The sequence below is a fragment of the Triturus cristatus genome, chromosome 11, assembly GCF_964204655.1.
Source record: "Triturus cristatus chromosome 11, aTriCri1.1, whole genome shotgun sequence".
NCBI classification, from domain to species: Eukaryota; Metazoa; Chordata; class Amphibia; order Caudata; family Salamandridae; genus Triturus; species Triturus cristatus.
The window spans coordinates 561006711-561027126 of NC_140594.1; the positions used below are offsets into that span (position 1 = coordinate 561006711).

The 20416-nt window shown below is 48.4% G+C and overlaps 1 protein-coding gene across 1 annotated transcript in view; it reads right to left on the reverse strand.

The window, feature by feature from the left end:
- Positions 1–20416, reverse strand: part of U2SURP (U2 snRNP associated SURP domain containing) — a 776636-nt gene that overhangs the window by 74211 nt on the left and 682009 nt on the right. The window lies entirely within an intron of this gene.

The window sequence follows — 20416 nt, forward strand, 5'->3', positions numbered from 1 at the left end:
AGAACCTGCAAGCAGAGGGGACAGAGTCTATGCCACTAAGTGACCAGGAGGCACGGAGACAATGCCCACCGATATCAGGAGGTTCAGAAGAGTTGACATGACCTTGTTGCTGCAGCTGTGAGGACCAGTCGACCCTGGGGAAGACCAGGAGCCGCGCACGAGCTGTTCTACGTCGTATTTCGGTGACTAGGTGGTTGGTGTCTGACAGAAGCACCAACAAGCCTTGGTGGCCGCAATTGACATGGAGAACTAAGAAGGAGCAAAGTTGGGACCAGCAAGGTCCAAGTGACTCGCCAACAGCGGGAGAGTCAGAGCAGGCCCGAGCAAGTAGGGAAGCCTGCTAAAGGATTAAAAGAACCTCAGGAGGACCCACAGGCCAAAGGCACAAGAGTCGCAAGAGGACCTAGTGCAGCTCACCAAGAATTAAGGCCCAAGGTGCAGAGGATTCACGGAGGACGCTAAGCTTGGAAGAGATGCTGGAGCTTCTTGTAGCCTGGAGTGCAGAGTCAAAAAGCCTTGGCAATGGCAAGTTGACGGGGTGCACAGGAGTTCGGTCCCAGCGGTTCAGACGAGGGATACTGGCTTCAAAATTGCAGAGAGGACATGACAGGCGCCAAGGGAGTTGCAGAACCACCTGTGTTGCTGAGTCTCGGGAAGTCCATAGGACGTCAGGAGCAGCAGAACGGTCAGGTTCGTTGCAGTGCCTGTAGATGCAAGAGAGTGACTCCTTCACTCCAAGGCAGATTACTTGGTTGTTCTTGATGCCCAAAGGTCTGTTGAAGAACTTGGAAGAAACACAGACGACGAAGAAGACTTGCAGAACAGCAAGACCAGGAGCAGCAGGAGTCTTCCTTGGTGCAGTCTCGGTTCCAGGCGAAGTTCAATGAAGTCCAAGTGTCTAAACGGTCGAAGAGTGATGTGGTTTCAGTCTTGTCCCACGATTAATCTAAAGACCCACCCATAGGTAAGGCCTTGAGTATCCTAAGGAGAAGGTGGGAAAAAACCCAAGGGTCCCTCCCAGAAGAGGGGCATGACAGTGGGGAGGATACTCCCATGTCCTTTGTCCAGTTTCGCGCCAGAGCGGGGACAATTGCTCCCTGAACTAGCACAAACTGGAGTATGCAAGGAGGGCACCAAATGTGCCCTTCAAAGCATTCTGGTGACACTGTCAAGAGCCTTCACCCTACCTCAATGCACCAAGTTCTGTCTGGGAGGTGGTCACACCTTCCTGTGACAGGGAACCTATTGTTCTACCTTCCCCTGCTTGAGCTCAGCAGCAGGAGGGCAGAATCGTGTCTGTGGTTAGCAGCAGCACTAGCTAGCAGACAGACCCTGGAAGGCTGTTACCGGGAGCACCAAGGGATCCCCGAAGTACATGGGATCATACTTCCGACACTGGAATCTGTGTTGGGGTATGATTCCAACATGTTTGATAGCAAACACTTCCTGATTCAGTGCAGCCACTATATAGTTAGACATCTTTCTATTACTGATGTCCAATATATGTATCAAAATGGCTGACCGCACTTATAAAGCCTGGAGACTCAACTCTGGGTTTTGTAGGAGTGTCCTGCTCATGCAGGGGCACCCACACACTTATAACCAAGCACCCTGCCCTCAGGACTGAAGAGCCTGCCATAGGGGTGACTTATAGGATTTAAGTGTAGTGACGTCAGATACAAGGAAACTTATATCTGTCGTGAAAGGCGCAAAAACCAATTCACAGGCTGAAATGCAAGCCTGTAGTCATATTTAAGTGGACTCTCAAGGGTGGCACAATACATGTTGCAGCCCATGGGAGACTTATGCCTAGGGTACCTTAGTACCATATACTAGGGACTTACAGGGGTACACCATTTGCCAATACTGGATGTACAAAAGTACTCACCATGGTCAATTAAGGGAGAGCACAGTGGCTGGGGTTCTGATTAGCAGGTTCCTAGTCCGACTAGGTCAGAAACATACTGACACCAAGCAAAAAGTAGGGGTAGCCATGAAAGCAGATCCTTCTTTCCTACAATAATGTTTTAACTGAAAAGTCAAGTGAGAACAAAATCCTATTTTGAAACATGAGGTAAGTTTTCACTTTTCCTATAAATTCTTTTCAGACTAAGCATAACAAACAAGGTCTGATGTGTGATCTTATTGTAGCAATTTTATTCAAATTCTGTACGCTCCCTTCCAAATGGCAAGTGATGCCATCATGACTTCAAAACTACAGATGCCTGAATGTCTCCACTGGACTTAGCAGCTGCAAATAAGTGCAGTCCATGATATACAATCCAGCTTCAATCTTGTCCCTCTCTTAAGTGGCGAGCTGGAGCAAAGAATGCTGGTAGACTGCCCAACATGTGACGGAATCACTACTTTTGCTAGGAGGGTCACGTGGATCCTCAGCACTAATTATTCTAGATGGTGTGGGATGGCTGCACTAACAGTGCCTTAAGTTCGATCACAAGACTAGCTGAAGGAATCACGATGAGGAAGACAGTCTATTGTCAGATGATGATACAAACAGCTATGCACCTGCTCAAAGGGCATATACACAAGACACATCAAGGCCCAATTAAGGTTCCTCTGGGTCATCACAAACTGTTTGGGAGGAAACGTGTGTCAAACGTTTAATAAATCTTATTTCAACAGGTGATTTAAACAAGGATGTTTGGTCCGGCAAAAGCAGAAAGGGCTGACAATTCTTTTTTATTGTACCCTCTGCAAGGATTTGCTTTGTCACAGATAAAACAAACAAGAGGGCGCCCAAAAGCTTTGCTTGTCAAGAGCAGACTTGCGAAGGCGGCCACTCTAGCGCCCAATGTAAATGGGTTTCATGGAAGGGCAGCTGGTGGCAAGGTCTATAAACACTTAGTCAGGCAGCTGAACAAACCCATTCAGTTGCCGCCGCTCAATCTCCGCGCAGGTGTAGATTCTTGTGGTAGACTCGATCTACCCTGTTGCAGACAGGCGGTCTGTCCAAAGTGACTGGAGAACAGATGTTCATGCCAAGAAGGTCTGGATACCATACTCTCCTGGCCTAATACTGAGTCACTTGAGCCTGGTTGTTCCTGATCTTCAGAACTTGGAGCAGGAAAGACAGGGGCGGGACAGCATACAGGAGTCATTCCTTCAATTCCAGCTGGAATGCATCTACTAACAAGAGCCCTTGCAGAAACACAAATGCACAAACGTTTGCCACTGTGCATTCTTGACGGTGGCGAAAAGACAGAGCCATGGTTGCCCCACCTGATGGAAGATGTCCTATGCCATCTTAGGATGGAGACGCCACTCATGATTTGCCAGACGCTGCCTGCTCAAATTGTCTGCTCAGGAATTCAGGGACCATGTCAGGTGCTTCAAGGTCAGGAAAATGTTCTGGCACTCCAACTACCTCTAGAAGCGCAGAGTCTGTCACTGGACCCCCACACTGCCCTCCTGACTGCAGTACCACACAGCTGTGGTGTTGTCCTTGAAAACCTGCTCCAGCCTCCTCTTGATGAAGGGCAGAATGACCTTCAAAGCCAGACCCGGAACCCATACAGAGACTGATGTGGAGACAGACCTCTGCCTGAGACCAGTCTCCTCTGATCTCCGCCTGCTCTAGTTGACCTCCTCAGGACATCAACAGCATCCATCATTATCATCAGCTCCGGGCGTGAAAGGGAGATGAGCATGTTGCTGGATCAATTGTGTTAAGAGAAGCCATCACTGCATAGCTCAAACACTGCACAAGCCACTTGGTGTAGTCAATAAGCAGGAGGCTAGCAGACCAAGAAGCCTCAAAGCTGCTCTCATCCAGATCCAGAAATGATGTTGAAACATCAGAACCATTGTCTGAATTTCCTGGACTCAGTGACAGTGGGAAAGCCCTTAACTACACTGTCACAAAAACAGTTCCTATAAAAAGAAGTTTTTGTATTGAGTCAAGTGCTACTTCGGTTTGCTGATCGAGAACCCCAATGTCGTCAATGGGGCTGCTGTTGTCTGGAGGAGGTCCCCAACTGACTAAGGTGAGCCCATCTTTATTTGCCAGCCATTGATGGAAGGGAAAACTGTTATCCCAATCTCTGAATATGAGAAGCAACCATTACTAGCACTATAGTGGACACAGAGAGGCGCTGGTGAGGGAGAACAGCAACCCGAAAATGCTCTTGGCCCAGCTTGAACCGCTGGCAGCATCTGTGGGACTGCAGGCGCGTATATGAAAATGTGTTCTGCCTGTCCAAGGCTACCATTAAGTTGTCTGGATCCAGGGTACACAAAACCTGGGCTATCGTTAGCATTTTGAATGTATCCTTTTGTAGGAAGGCATTTAAGGGGCAAAGGATGAAAATGGCCAAAGACCTCCATCCTTCTTTGGCATAAGGGAATAGCAAAAGTAGCAACCAGTCCCTATTTCAGAGACTGCAACCTCTCGATGACCCAAAGAGGCGCTTGCAATAAGATGGATAGGTGCTCCACTTAAAGACACTTTGATGTGTGAGGAAGTTGCAACAAGTCAGATAGAAATGTAAGGCCACCGCCATGAAGAATCTGGAGGTTCCATCTGTTGGATGTCATGGTTTGCCACACTGGGTGAGAATGTTGTATCCTGCTTCCCACAGGGTGGTTATGGGCCTCTATGGGAAAGCAAAGGTGTCTTGGTGGCTGATGCAGAGTAGCAAAAGGGAATACAAATGCTCCTGGTGACTTGAATGTTGCCTGCTGGATTTCTGTCACTGGGCACTAAAGAGCTGGATTGACTGCAGTGACAGATGGGGTGGGGTCCAGCATTGACAATACACCAACCCTCTGGAGGAGCCTTGGAAAGGCCCAAACCGATGAGACAGTTACCAGTCAGGAGTAAGGGGCCTAAGAAAGCTTCAAGGCCCGAATCTCCTTAAACAGTTCAATGGCAAAAACAGCTTTTTTGCCAAATAGGTGGGATCCATCAAAATGCACATCCATGAGAGATTCTTGCACATCTCCTGAAAAACCTATGGACATTTCCACACATGGCAACGGAGCACCACACTAGTGCAGACGACTCGCTCAGTCAATCAGTACTATCTAGGCCAACACAAATCATGTATCTGGCTGCATCCTGACTATCTTGAATATTTTGAAACAATGAGGCCCTAAATTCTCCCAGGACCATTCGCACGATCTCACTGTCCATGTCCCAGAGAGCGTGCCTATATCAGTAAAGTAGGCAAACAGCATTGACCGACTTCAAAGCTAGGCTGGCTAAAAAAAAAAAAATCCTTTTTACAAATGCCTCAATCTTTTTCAACTTCTGTCTGGGGTGGGAGGATCTGGATGGGGGCCTGGGGGGTTAGGGTGATAGGGGGGAGGTCCTCATGGGGAATGAATTAAGATTCACCTTAGTGGTAAAAGCTTAGACCACCAAACTCTCATAAGTAGGGCTCGGAGAATGAAAATAAGGGTCACCAGGCACCATTCTGTGGCATCTGACCACCTCCTTGTGGCTTAAATTAATTCGGAGTCTAAGGTATGACTTTGTTGAATTGGAAGAACAGCTCAGAGGAAGCAGGCCCAGGTTGCAGTACTTCTGTGAGGGCGTTTGACCTCAACAGAGGGCAGCTGGAGATCCAGGAGTTTGGCAGCAGCTCAAATTACTACAGCAAATAAGTATTCTGTTCGGCTGGCGGCCCAGAAGAGGCAAAATCAACCCTGAATCTGGGGAAGTATCAAGCCCATTGAGGTCATGCAAATCCATGTTTAAACTGCCATCATGATGTGGAGGTAAATCATCCCCTTTATGACAATTGTCATCTCTAGGTGGTGGTAAACTCTGGTCAGAGTCGGAACCAAATGATGTTGTGACCTTAGAAGGACAGCTCCATGATAGTGGAGGTATATTGTCAGATTCAGGCTGTATGCATGTATGCGAGCCAGGTGCGCTGGAGTGGAGTCAGAGCACGACATTGGTTGGGAACGAGCTGGATTTAGGTCGGGAAGGGATATCAACATCTGATCCCACTCTGGCGACTGCAGTACCAGCATAATTGAAAGAGGCACCGGGGCAGGTCTTGGAGCTTGAGTGGAAGTCGGAATCAGAGTTGATGCAGAAACAGACACGTGATTAAGGAGTTCAGACTGCGTCAAGGATGGATCTGTCAGCGTTAACCCAACTAGAGGCCCCTGCAGATCACTGGGGCGCAAAAGAACAACGAGGGAGCTAGAAGAGTGCTACAAATATGCAGCATGGCCTCCTTAAAGGTTCAGATCTGCTACGGTGTCGCCGATGACCCATTCAACTGGTGCGCAACAGGATCAATTGTGGAATTGGCTGCTCAATATGGGATGAGGAGCGAGACCAAGTGGACCTTGGACAACTGTGCCACTTTTTGGGGGATAGTGTGTGCCAGGATGGGGTAGAGTCCCACTTAACCCGTCTCATCTATGATTTTGACTGCGAAGACCTGTCAAGGCAGCAGCCTCTAGAGCGGGTCCTCACCTCGGATGTGGAGTAGGCCTAAGAAAGGTCAGTAACTTCTTCCTATTTCACTGTCACGCATTGCCTTCAGGTGCACGATTACGCACTCATCGCACATCTTAGAGTCATGTGCTGAACCACAAACCAAAGGCACACCTTGTGTGGATCAGTTTGAACCCTGTAGTTTTAGGTGGGGACATCGTTCCCTTGCACACCAGGTTTTGAGATTGGACGGTCATTGAATACCGACCAAAGAGGGAGCAGAGCTCAGATCAGCATTCCAAGACGTAAAGATAAAAATACTAAACTTGGCATAAAGGGTTGGCTCATATATACTTCTCAGCTCCGTCACTTCCATGCAGGAATGAAGCCAACGTGGAGCTGCAAAGCACACTGCGACATTGTGCAGGAGAAATGGTATGAAAAGTTTCTGGATCCAGTCAGGCTCCTGGGGAATATTCTAAAGGTTACGAATTTGCAGTGAGAAGTTTCCATCAGAAAAGAATAAGACTGTTGCAGGACTCAAAAAAAGACTCCTGTAAACTGGTTTAAAATTTTGAAAGCTGAAAGACAGCACCAATGCATGGTCATAAACTTGCAAGAGCAGAATTGGGCCTTTATTTCAGATTAGGCTTGCAGTATTTTGAAAGATGGAATACAGCACTTATTCTTGTTGCTGGTTAAACTAGTCCACCCCACGTAAATGCTTTATTGGAGGACAGAAGTTAAGATAATGTCCTTATACCAGAGCCTCCTGCTCAAAGTACACAACTGTCAGTTCCAATATGTTTAACTTTTAGTGTTCAGGAACAAGAACGTGGGGGTAATGGTGAGTTACCAGATCTTGCAAATCACATCTCACATGATCATGAATTTGGTGTTACTGGTAAAGGTACACATCATTTCGCCCACCATGGTTCACTATGACTGCGTTTCGTCTATTTTGCAGATGCAGATTTGGTCCTCAAAGTGCATTTCCAGAAGCCATCCAGGATTTCTTTCAGAACTGCTCTAAATAGCCTTTATAGAGGGAACTGAAAATTAAACATTTTGTGATAAACTAAACCCAGGTATGCTACTGTTCAGACACCGATAACGTTTCTTGTGAAAACAGATGTTTCTGAAGAATAGAGGTGAATCTTTCCTCAGAGGGAAGACTTTTTCTTGGTGTGAATTCAGCATCGTCTAGAGGAAATTATCTCTTTAGCTGGGAAAAGAAGCAGACTTCTCGCAATACTTTCATGGATGTAAACTTTGAAAAGATTGTGTTGGGAGGGGAAACTCAAAAGTAGATTCAAATGTGCTCATCTCTTAACCGACTTTGTCAAAAAGTAAAGCAAAGAGCCCTTGTTGTTTGGGGAATTACTATAATCACTGAACAATGAAAAAATTGTTTTGTAGATCTCACTGTGAAGAGCGACAACTTGAACTGAAAGGTTTTCCGGCCCATTTGATGCAGAAATGCAGTCTCTGATGCATAAAGGATTTCCCCAGGGTAGGATACCGAGGAAATTTGCTGAGAAGCTCAGATCCTTCAATAAAAAGTGGTTGATGAAAAGAAGTGAATTTGCCTTTCTCTCTCCTCTGCACTCAATCTTGCTAGTCCCATAAAAAGCCATCATGCTCCTGCCTTTTGAAGGCTCTCTCCACCAGATTCTTGGTGTACAGAACATCTACTTTCGGACCCAACAATTACAGACAGGAGGAAGGGGGCAGGCACTGCAAAGTACAAGTTACTTACCTTCCGTAACGATGTATCTGGTAGAGACGATTCTAGCCGCAGATTCCTTAACGTAGAATTATCCCCAGGCGTGAGACTGGACCCGGAAAACTTTCTTCCCCAGCATCTCTGCGCGCCGGGGGCGGTACCTCGCGACTGCGCCCCGACGTCTTCCGCAAGCGTGACGTCAGCGAGGTCACATAAGCCCCACCCCGCTGACGTCACTTTGCTTGGGAGAACTTTTCCGTGCCACAACGTGGAACCATCACAAGAAAACTGAGGAAAGCATGGAACAGTGTGCGAAAAGACCAGAGAAACAAAAACAGAGATACAAAAGGTGAGGAACAGAACTAGTTGGCACAGAGGCACCAGGAGGCTACAACAGGAAAGCCAAAGCAGGGAAAGAGCAGAGCACCTCTGAGGAGCAACTGTGCAAGCCAAGGCGATAGCACTAGTTAGCACCAAAGCATCAGAAAGCCACAGCAGGGAAGCGCAAAGTACCGAGAGAGAGAGAGACAGAGAGAGAGAGAGAGAGACAGAGACAGAGACAGACAGAGAGAGAGAGAGAGACTGCAACCACAGACCACACAGCAAAGGGCCACAAGCCCGGAACAGAGGAGCAACAGCAATTCACCCCCACCCCCCAGACTAAACAGTCAAGGAGGGCCAGAGCCCCTGAAAAGAGCAGGAAGACAAAGGACAGACAAAAGAACCCCCAACGTAGAAGACTGCAGGGGGACCAGGAATTCTAACAAGGAGAAAAGAGCAAAAGCAGGCCCCCACGTTGGAGAGAAACCAGCTTGGGGGGAGCCCGACCGGAGAAAACAAAAAGGACACCACAGAAGACAAGCCACCTAGAGGGAGGCGAGCCCAGAAAACCACACTGAGGGTCCTCGCAGAACGGGGAGGAAGGGCGGGTCATGAAGGAATCTGCGGCTAGAATCGTCTCTACCAGATCCATCGTTACCGAAGGTAAGTAACTTGTACATCTGATAGAGAATACTAGCCGCAGATTCCTTAACGTAGAATAGATACCCTAGCCATACCTAGAGGAGAGGAGGGCCTGCGAGAAAACCTCCCCACCAGGAGAGACCCAGGGCCCCAGTAGGGGACATGGCACAAGGTCAAGAAGGAAAAGGCCAGGAAATCCTAAGCCCAACCAAGGGAGAACTGCCCAACACCCTACAGGGGCAGACAGCTCCCTAAAAGCCTGAAGGAACACAAGGACTTCCTCGAACCCAGAGAGAAGAGGTAGAACCAGAGGCAGGGCCCACCGTAAGAAGCACATATACAGAGATAGAAAAGAGCCGAACACACCGCAGCCGCAAGCGGCAGACAAGGCCGCATCAGCTCCACCGCCAACAGTACAGGCGGAAGAAGAAAGGCACCGTTGCGCAAAGCCCCAGCCCTCAGGTTACCTGGATGTCGGTCTGTGTTCTGGGAGGTGATCTCCCGTTGTTTCCTGGGGCCTAGTGACGAATTGCCCCGGTTGTGTGTTCTGTGTGGTTGGTGTGCCTTTAGGGATCTTTCGTTGGCCCTTTGGTGCTGTTGTCTGCTGGTCCGGCCCTTTTTTGACTTGTGATTTTGGCTGTTGGTAAGCCTGGTAGGCCCTGAGATTAGGCCTTCTGTGTCTTCTTTATTGGCTGATTGGTAAGCCATCTGCAGATTTCTCTGCAGGTCTTCTGTTTGTCCTCTGCTGCGGATATTTTTCCTAAGAGGTGTTCCCATGTTTTTTGGGACGTAACCTACCCTATGTGGGGTACTTGTAGCTATTATATAGCTATGTCTTGTGCTGGGGAGGCATGGTCGCCCATTTCGGGCTCCTTGCTCTCCGTGGCGTCACGGTATGTCGCAGGCGCAGTCTTCTTGCCGACTGTCTTGGGGCAGCTTGCGCTCAGTCTGTCCTCCTTGTCGCTACGTCGCTAGGCCGGTTTGGTCTGCTGTCTGCGGCATCGTGTTGTGGCAGCTCCGCACTTCTGTCCTGTGTTTCGGCTTGTTCCTCTGTATGGTGCTCCAGAGGGCCTGGCCTTCCTTGGCTTCTGTGTTCTGGTGACTGGCTTGGGTTCGTCCTCCATCTCTCTCTCTTTCTTTTCTGCCGGAGTTTTCCCCTTTACCCCCTTCTTTCATGGGTCAGTGTGTGTGTGTGTGTGTTTCTGGCCCGTCCCCTCCTTTGGGGTGTGTCCTGGTCCTCTGTGGCCTCTACCTTCGGCTGGCGTCTGCCTTGTCCTGGGTGCCCTGTTCCATGGTGCTGCCTGCTGCTGGAGGCGCATGCCCGTGCAGGCCTGCTTGTTCTACTCCACCGTTGTAGTCTTGATGTGTTCCCTTGTGCCCCTGCCTCTGGTTCCGCTGGGGCTGGCTAGCGCGGGGACGGCGAAGAGCCATCCTTGGAAGACGCCGGGGAAAAAGCCACGACCAGTCTCCGGAGAAGATGAAACAAACAGTTGCCGAACCTCTGGAGAAGAGGGGGCGTGTGAAGACGAATCAATGACCAGAGTCCGTCACCGGCGTCAGCTCAACGTCGGCCGGCGCCGAAGGGGACGCCGAGATGACTTCTACCACGACTCGCGCAGTGGGAGAACGGGTCGGAGCCGGGGCGGCCAAGGAATTGCGCCAAAAAGGCGTCGACTCAACCTCCGATGAGGCAGACATCTTCGTGGAGAGACAAGGGGGGCCCGGGGACATACCACGGCCCCTAGCCAGCCCCTCCGGCCCCTAGCCAGCCCCTCCGGCACCGCCAGGGCCAGCAGCCGCCGGCGCCTGCTCGGCCTCGGACAAGACTGCCGCCTGCCCTGAGGACCGAGGGGGACTCGAGGACGAGCCTCGAGCACCAACAACCTCCTGTGACACCACAGGGACCCACGCGGGGGTTTGCGGCGAGGTAGAGGTGCCATTGTCCGAAGGAGGTAACCCCGGAGGGCCACACCCCGACGGCACCACATCTCCAGAACCTGGAGCCGAACCTGCCGGCGCTGGAGCCGCCGGCGACGCCGCAGAAGTCCCCGCACACAGCAAGGGATCTGCAGACGTCCCAGGAAGAAGAGGAGAAGGAGGAGGAGCCAAAGAGGCCTGCAAGGCCGCCGCATAGGCCTCCATCTGGGCTCTGGTCGCCCTTGCGCCGGGAAACGGCGGGTAGGATGGAGACGCGCGGGGCCGCACAACCTGCAGAGAACCCATGCCCCCCACAGGCCGGGGAACGGGCCTCGGGGACAAACTGCGACACTTACCAACAGGTGAGCGACGACCTTGCAGCCTTGGAGAGGGGCGATGTCGGAGACGGAAGTGGCGGTTCTTGAAGTCTTCCACGGGGGACGGACGTGGTCATGCGGGCCGCGAGGAGTTTCATCTGGCACTCCTGCCGGGACTTCGGCTTCATCTGCTGACAAGCCTCGCAGTCCGTGGAGTCGTGGTGCTCCCCCAAACACCACATACGGATGGTGTGAGGGTTCGTTGCCGACATCTGGCGCGCACAAGACGAGCACGTCTCGAAGCCCGAAGGCATTCGCACACTGTTCACCGAAAAAACGCAAAGCGTAAAAAGAGGTTGGGCCTGAAAACAGGCCAGGAACACGATCCGGATCCGCGTTGCATGCGGAAAAGAAGAAAACTGATGTCAGCGCGCCGGGGTGGGGCTTACGTGACCTTGCTGACGTCACGCCCGCGGAAGACGTCAGGGCGGAGTCGTGAGGTACTGCCCCCCGGCGCGCAGAGAAGCTGGGCAAGAACATTTTCCAGGTCCAGTCTCAAGCCTGGGGATAATTCTATGTTAAGGAATCTGCGACTAGTAGTCTATCAGATAGTGGTATACGGTGGAAAGTGATGAAAATTAAGCCTTTAACGTCTTGAAATTGATGCCTGCACTAATGCATTTGAAGTCATTATGGATGGAAAGGAATATGCTACTTACCAGTATGCATCTGTTCTTGGCATGTAGAGCTGCAGATCTACACACTTTTGCATAGATCGCCATCTGGTGTTGGGCCCGGATGTTTGCAGTTTGTTTTTCCTCTTGGAAAGTCTTTGGAAGTCACGAGGTCGGTGACTCCTCCCTTGGATCGTATTGCGCATGGGCTTCGGCTCCATCCTCAGATTGTTTTTTGCCAGCAGGGAAAGATGGAGCGTAGTAATAACAGTGAAGAAACCCATGTGTTTTGTATCTAAATAAGATAGACTGGAACAGATACAGGTAGCCGGGGAGGCGGGTGGGCGTGTGTAGATCTGCACCTCTACATGCCAAGAAAAGATGCATACTGGTAAGTAGCATATTCCGTTCGTGGTATATGAGTTGCAGATTACACACTTTTGCATAGACTATATAGCAGTTCCCAACCCTAGCGGCGACCACCGGTATCTGTTGCAGTGGTTTGAAATAGTGTTTTTAGTACAGCCTGGCCCACACTAGCTTGTTGCTTGGTTTGCACATCTACACAGTAATGTTTAGTGAAAGTGTGCGGTGTTGACCATGTAGCTGCTTTGCAGATATCATCTAATGGGATGTTCCCCAGAAAAGCCATAGAAGCCCCTATCTTTCTTGTAGAGTGGACTTTAGGGGGAACAGATAGCGTGCGTTTTGCTTTGTGGTAGCAAATCTGTATGCATTTTACAATCCACCTAGCTATCCCTGATTTAGAGATGGGGTTGCCTTTATGTGGTGGAGAGAAAGAGACAAACAGTTGTTTTGTCTTTCTGAAAGGTTGTGTTCTCTGGATATAGTAAAGTAAGGCCCTTTTAACATCCAGTGTGTGTAGAGCCCTTTCTGCAACAGTTTGAGGTTGCGAGAAAAAAAACGGTAATTCTACCGATTGGTTTAGATGAAAGAGTGAAATGACGGTAGGAATTTTGGGTTGGTACGGAGGACAACCTTGTTCGGGTGCATTTGGAGAAAAGGTTCTTGTATAGTAAGTGCTTGTATCTCACTGACCCTTCTAAGGGAAGTGATGGCTACAAGGAAAGCTGTTTTCCATGTGAGAAATTGCAGTTCGCATTTATGCAAAGGTTCGAAAGGCGGTTCCATTAGCCCTGTGAGAACTATATTTAAGTTCCACACAGGTGAGGGTGGTACTCGGGGGGGGGAAATATCCGTATGAGGCCTTCCATGAAGGCTTTAATGGCAGGCACTCTGAAAAGTGATAGGTGCTTTCTGTTTTGTAGGTAAGCGGCAATTGCTGCGAGGTGTAGCCGAATGGATGTATATGCTAGGTTACACCTTTGTAGATGGAGTAAGTAGCATATGATGTGCTGTATAGATGCGGCTAGAGGGTTGATTGTGTTGTTATGGCAATAAACAACAAATCTTTTCCACTTGGCAGCATAGCAGGCTCTAGTGGTAGGGCGTCTAGCTTCTCTGATGACGTTCATACAGTCGGGGGGGGGAATGTTAAGGTATCCGAATTCTAGGATCTCAGGAGCCAGATCGCAAGGTTGAGCAGAGCTGGGTCCGGGTGTCTGATCTCTCCATGGTTCTGGGTTAGGAGGCATGGTGAGAGGTGTAACTTTTGGTGTGGCACTACCGAGAGTTCCAGCAGCGTGGTGTACCACAGTTGTCTGGCCCATGTTGGAGCTACTAGAATCAGTGTGAGGGAGTGCTGTTGTATCTTTCGCACCACTAATGGAATTAGTGGGAGAGGTGGAAAGGCGTACGCAAATTTGCCTTACCAGTTCATCCATATCACATTGCCTTCGGACAATGGGTGTGGGTATGTGGCGGCGAAGCTTGGGCATTTTTTGTTTTCGTGGGTGGCAAATAGGTCTATCTGTGGATGCCCCCACATCTGAAAGAACGGGTGAAGAACCTGCGGGTGAAGTTCCCACTCGTGGATCTGCTGCGTCTGTCTGCTGAGCAGATCTGCCATGGTGTTTTGGACTCCTGGGAAATGTTGGGCTAGGAGAAAGATTTTGTGTGGAATTGCCCATCTCCATATGCTCTGTGCTAGTTAAGAGAGCTGTGGAGAGTGTGCGCCGCCTTGTTTTTTAATGTAGTACATGGCCGTCATGTTGTCTGTGCGAATAAGGACTGCCTTGCCTAAAATCTGTGTCTGAAAGGATTTTAGGGCTAGAAAGATTGCCAGTAACAACAGATGGTTGATATGGAGTAACTTTTGTTGCGGCGTCCATGTGCCCTGCGAGGTGTAGTAGATGAGCTCCCCAGCCGGAGAGCGATGCGTCTGTTAGGATTATTTGTGGAACCGGGTCCAGGAATGGTCGACCTCTGGAAAGATTTGTGGTGTTCCACCACTGCAGAGAGCGATGGATGCGACCGTCTACCAACACCAGAACTGTCAGTTGCCCCTGGGCCTGGTTCCATTGGCGCGCTAAGCACTCTTGGAGTGGACGCATCTGGAGTCTTGCATGGGGCACTATGAAAATGCAAGAGGCCATCATCCCTATCAGTTGCATAAACACTCTTGCTGGGAGAGAGTGTTGAGGTATGAATCTTTGACGCAAAGCCTGAATGCTTGCAATCCTGGCAGGATTGGGGTAGGCTATGGCTTTTGAGGTGTGTATGGTGGCACCGAGGTATTGCTTTGTGTGGGATGGTATTAGCTGGGACTTTTGGTGGTTCACTGTGAAGCCTAGCTGGTGAAGTAGTTGGATGGTAGTGGCGGTGTGATGTACACATTGGTTGTAGGACGTGGCTTTTATTAGCCAGTCGTCCAAATATGGGAAGACGTGAATGTGCTGTCTTCTGAGGAGTGCCGCCACTACCGCTAGGCACTTGGTGAATACCCTTGGTGCTGTTGTGACCCCGACTGGGAGCACTTTGAACTGGTAGTGTTGCCCATCCACTACAAATCTGAGGTACTTTCTGTGAGCATGGTGTACCGGAATGTGAAAGTATGCGTCTTTCAAGTCCAGTGTGGTGAGAAAGTCATTTTGGGAGAGGAGCGGAAGTACCTGCTGAAGTGTTACCATGTGAAAATGGTCCGAATGTATGTATGTGTTTAGAGGCCGGAGATCTAAGATAGGTCGTGGAGTTTTGTCTCTTTTTGGTATCAGAAAATGTAGGGAGTAGACCCCTAAATTTTGCTGATTGGCAGGGACTTGTTCTATCGCCTGTTTTTGTAGGAGGGAGATTATTTCCTCTTTTAGTAACGTGGAATGTTCTTGTGACATTGGGCGTTGCCTGGGTGGAATGTTGGGGGGATGGATGTCAATTCTAGGCAGTACCCTGAACGAATAATTTGGGTCACCCATCTGTCCGATGTGATGGTCTCCCAGACGTGAAGGAAATTTTGTAACCTGCCCCCGACCGGAGTGGGATGGTCTGGAGGGAGCAGGGGAAAGTCATTGGGTAGGCGGTGTGGCAGAGCGGGCGGTATTTGTTTTGCCTCTGCCTTTATTGTTATTGCCTCTATAGCCGCCTCTTAGATAACCCCTTGTGAAGGTGGATTGAGCAGGGGATTTATAGGATGTGGACGCGCAATCTGAGGAGTAGCCTCTGGCCGTGCCCTGAAAGGAAGTGCGGCGAAAGGAGCGCCTGGGAGGGTGTGACTGCAGGGCTCCCATAGATTTCGCCGAATCTGTGTCCTCCTTCATCTTCTCGAGGGTCTCATCTACCTTTGGGCCGAATAGATGTTCTTGATCAAATGGATGATTTAATATGGAGGCTTGTACCTCGGGTTTAAAGCCTGAAACTCTCAGCCAAGCATGGCGACGGAGGACGACGCTAGTGTTAATGGCCCTGGAGGCTGTGTCTGCTGCGTCTAGGGCACAGCGTATAGAGGTGTTAGTTATGGTCTTACCCTCTTGAATTAACTCATTGGCCCTATTTGTGTATTTTTCTGGGAGATGGTGCATGATGGTTTCTAGTTCATCATAATGCGCCCTGTCATATCTGGCCAATAGCGCTTGAGTGTTGGCGATACGCCATATTTTGGCTGCCTGTGACGCAGTGCGCTTTCCTGACGCGTCCAGTAGCTTTGACTCCTTGTCAGGTGGTGGTGCTTCGCCTGACGCCTGGGAGTTTGACCTCTTCCGTGCAGTGGAGACCACTAGGGAATCCAGTGGCGCTGGCCCTTTGATATAGCCATTACAAAAATGGGGTAACCCATGGTTAAAGGACCTGGGTATAATCTCGATACCAAAAACAATGGTCCTTGACCACTTATTGATACATATGAGCCAAATGCTTCGCTTAGTTAAATAATTTTCGGATCCTGAGCTCAAAAACAGCAATCCTTTAAGGAACGGAGCTCACAATATTTAATATGCAAGTCAATCTAGCAAAGAACAACATCCAATTCATTGTAAATTACTATATATACGTTTATTATTTTGCCAAATTGAAATATTGATGAGGCAGTACGAGGTTGCTCCAAAGGGAACGTGCATCAAAAGAAGGTGATTAAAGGGTGAGTGAGTAAGACAAGGAATGGAAATTACATAGTTATAAGGACATTCAATCGAGTTACACAATGGGGATCGGTTGTAATTCACCGTCCAATTTCAAAAAACCTGGTCACATTTGTCAATTTCAGAGTTATATTGTTATGCTTCAAAAAACGACCCAGTCAGTGGTCTAGCACGAAGAACTGTTATGTGTCCCAGGTAATAGAGAATGGGCGTCGACGTTTCGACCTGTCTTGATGGCCTTAGGATTTTTTAAGCCTTGGCCTTGCGGGTCTTCATCAGGACCAGTTAGGGGCAACCTGACTGAACGGTGGTTTTAATCAAACACCTGAAACATTAAAACAAAACGGTGTAAGGATGTTGTGCTAATTAAAACCAGGATTAAAAATGGAGGTCCGTTTAAGAATCATATACCTGATCAGATTCAAGGGACTTAATTCAAAGGTGGTATCCGGACTTCCATTGGATGCAGGGCTGGGTGTCACAGATTATTCATTAAGACTGGGTGTCACAGATTATTCATAAAGGCTGTTGTGGGAAAATAATAATAGAATAATTCAAGGTATCGGCGATACAATCTCAAGGTACTTAACTTCAGTCAGAGAGTAAGTTATATCGCCGGGTACACCGCGAAGGGTGTTACGCGATGCAAGGGCTTGTAGGGATCTAGAGCGAACTGAATATTAATTCGGGCTATGTCGAACAGAGTTCGTGGCGTTACATTAATGAGGGCTGTGAGGGCAGATTAACTAAGAATTGAGTAGAATAATGTGGCCGAGCAGCTTACCGCGTCATCCGCCGGTATGTGGTCCGTCTGTGTTGGATCGGCCGCTAAATGGATGAGTAATGCAGTCGGGGCTAAAACAGAAGGGACATAGTGAAATCCGGATGAGACTGGGAACCGGAATCATGTGTAAGATTTAAGAAATAAGGGCGGGGGTTATCTTACCGAAAGCACAATAAATGTGCTCAGTCACAGCGTGTCCGTCTCCGTTGAGGCTCCAGCTATGTCTGAGCCCAACCGCGTATACGTGCGATTACCGGGGCAACCGTCTACGTATTAATGACGGTTGCCGGAGTATAAACAGAGTTGACAGACTAACGTGGGCCGTAGAGGTCCCAAGGCGCCTAAACAGTGCGTTCCATTGACAGATTCAATCATGATGTCAGACAATTTAACAGGACAATACAACCATTGTAACATACTTAATAAGGAAAACAAACAAGGGGGTTACAGATCAAAAATACGTACAAACAATAAATTAATTTAACAAAACTATGTTGCCATGTACATTGACATAATGCAAAAGCACAGTTTGGTATTGATGAAATTCACATTTTACAGGAGCAGTCTAAGTGTGAGGAGGCTGAGCTCTAAGCCAATATGTAGTAGATCGAGACGAGACTACTATGGTATATAAGTGAGGGCTGCCAAAGGTGATAATATGGCTCAATCAGCACCTCATGATGGAAACTTGTCTGCTAATCTCCTCCAGTTCGTTCAGGCCTCTCGTGACAGTGTCCAAAGAATGGATCCATCTACATTCTCGCTTGTTCAATATATCAGTAAAGTCACCTCCTCTAGGATTAGGTTTTACCTTTTCCACAACCCACCATCTCAAGCTATCTGCTTTGTGTTCGAAACTGGTGAAATGTTCCACCAAAGGGGCACCGGGTGTCTTGCAGCGGATACGGCTGCAATGTTGCAGTATCCGGCACTTCACTTTCTGGATGGTTTGACCCACATATAGGAATTCACATGGGCAGGCGATCACATACACAACCCCAGAAGTATTACAGTTACTGTGTTCCTTAAGTGTGTAGGTGTGGTTGTTGTGTGTGAATTCGTTGATAGTTCTAGTCAGAGCACACGCTTTACACGAGCCACATTTGTGGTGCCCCATAATGGGGGTACCCCATAGGGTCGTCTGTCCTGACGTCTGACTAATAGGTAGTAGAGATTTGATCAAACGATCTCTAATGTTTTTGCCTTTTCTAAAGGCATGTAATGGAGTTGGTATATTACCTAGTTCGTCAGCCACTAAGTGCCAATGTTGGTTAATGGCCTTCCTGATGACATTACTCTTAGTGTTGAACGTGGTCACACATACCAACCGTTCATCGTTGTTCTTTTCTTTAGATTTGGGGGTTAACAGGAATTCCCTGTGATTATGCCAAGCACGTTTCCGTGCTTTCTTCAGAAGCCTGATAGGATAACCTCGATCTAGCAGGCTAGACAGTAAACCTGCTGATTCATCAAAAAAGTCTTCTTTTTTTGAACAGTTCCTCCGGATCCGCAGAAACTGTCCAAAGGGTAAGTTATCCCTTAGGTTCCGGGGGTGGTGGCTTGAGTAACGTAGTAATGTGTTTCTTTCGCTACTTTTCCTGAACAGTGTGGTGTATAGTTTGCCTGATTCAGAGTCTGATTTAATCGTGATGTCCAGGAAATCAATACTTTCTCTACTGTAATTCATAGTGAATTGAATGTCTGTTGAGCATGAGTTCAACCAAAGATGGAATTTTTTGAGATCCTCTTCTTCACCTCGCCAAATAAACACAACATCGTCGATATATCGACGCCACAGTTCTATACATTCCCCATATGGATTCAATTGATTAAGGACATATTGATGTTCAAATTCACTCATGTAGAGGATAGCCAAGTTTGGAGCAAAGCTGGCCCTCATCGCCACGCCTTTCGTTTGTACGAAAAATTGACCCAAAAAGGTGAAATAATTTTGAGTCATTGCAATTTTAAGTAAAGCCACAATGAATGCCGTGGGAACTAGATGTGGTGCAGGTCTGACATTGAGTACGGATTCAATACACTGGAGGGCTGCCAGTTGTGGAATGTTTGTATATGGGGCAGTTATGTCCATGGTGACTAGTAGATGGATATTAGGATCATAGGGATATCCATCCATCAGTTGTATAGTTTGCATGGTATCCCTAAAGTAAGTGGAAGTTTGTTCCGCAATGGGTTTTAAGAACACATCGATGTACTTACATAATGGTTCTAAAACTGAACCACAGCCAGACACAATCGGCCTCCCTGGAGGATTTTGCATCCGTTTATGTATTTTAGGGAGGGTATAGATTGTGGGTAGTCTGGGGTGTTTATTATTCAAGTAGTCATGTTCCAACTTATTTACATAACCATTTTCTAGAGCAACTCTAGTGAGGCTACTTATAGCCTTACTTATATCTTGCGTGGGGTCTTTACGTAATTTAACATAGTTACCATCTACAGTCAACTGGGAGACAATCTCTCTTGTAATCCTCTGTGTTCTGTATAACAATGGCGCCACCCTTGTCAGCGGGTTTAATCACAATATTGGGATTACTTTTTAGTGTATTAAGGGCTGCGCGCTCTTGTTTACTTATGTTGTATTGGACGTACTGTCTATTAGATAGTATGTTATCCACATCTTTCATTACAACTTGTTCGTACGCCAAGAGTCGATGTGGCATGAGCGATGCCGGGGTGTTGAACTTAGATGGTGGTCGTAGTCCACTAGCCGAGAAAGTAGGATTCCTAGGTGTTTTTAGAAAATGATATTTTAGACGCAACTTCCGGAAAAATTTATCTAATTCAACCTTCAGGTTAAAATTATTGGTCATGTTGGTCGGGACAAAGGACAAACCCTTTTCAAGGATTCCTTGCTCATTAGGTGTCAATCTATAGTCCGACAGGTTGATGACAGGGTTATCCAATTTATGGATTACCACCTGTAATGCTGTCGTCGTGTTTGAATCTCGCCGTGTGTTTCCTGTTGGAAATGTGCCTGTCTCCTTGTTTGGCCTCTCCCTTGATTCTATGTCTGTGCTCTGTTCCCCCTGGGTCTCCCCCAGGGGCGTCCCCGGCCTCGTTGACCCCACCATGGTTCCTCTAGTAAAAAAGGGGGCTGTTGGATTGG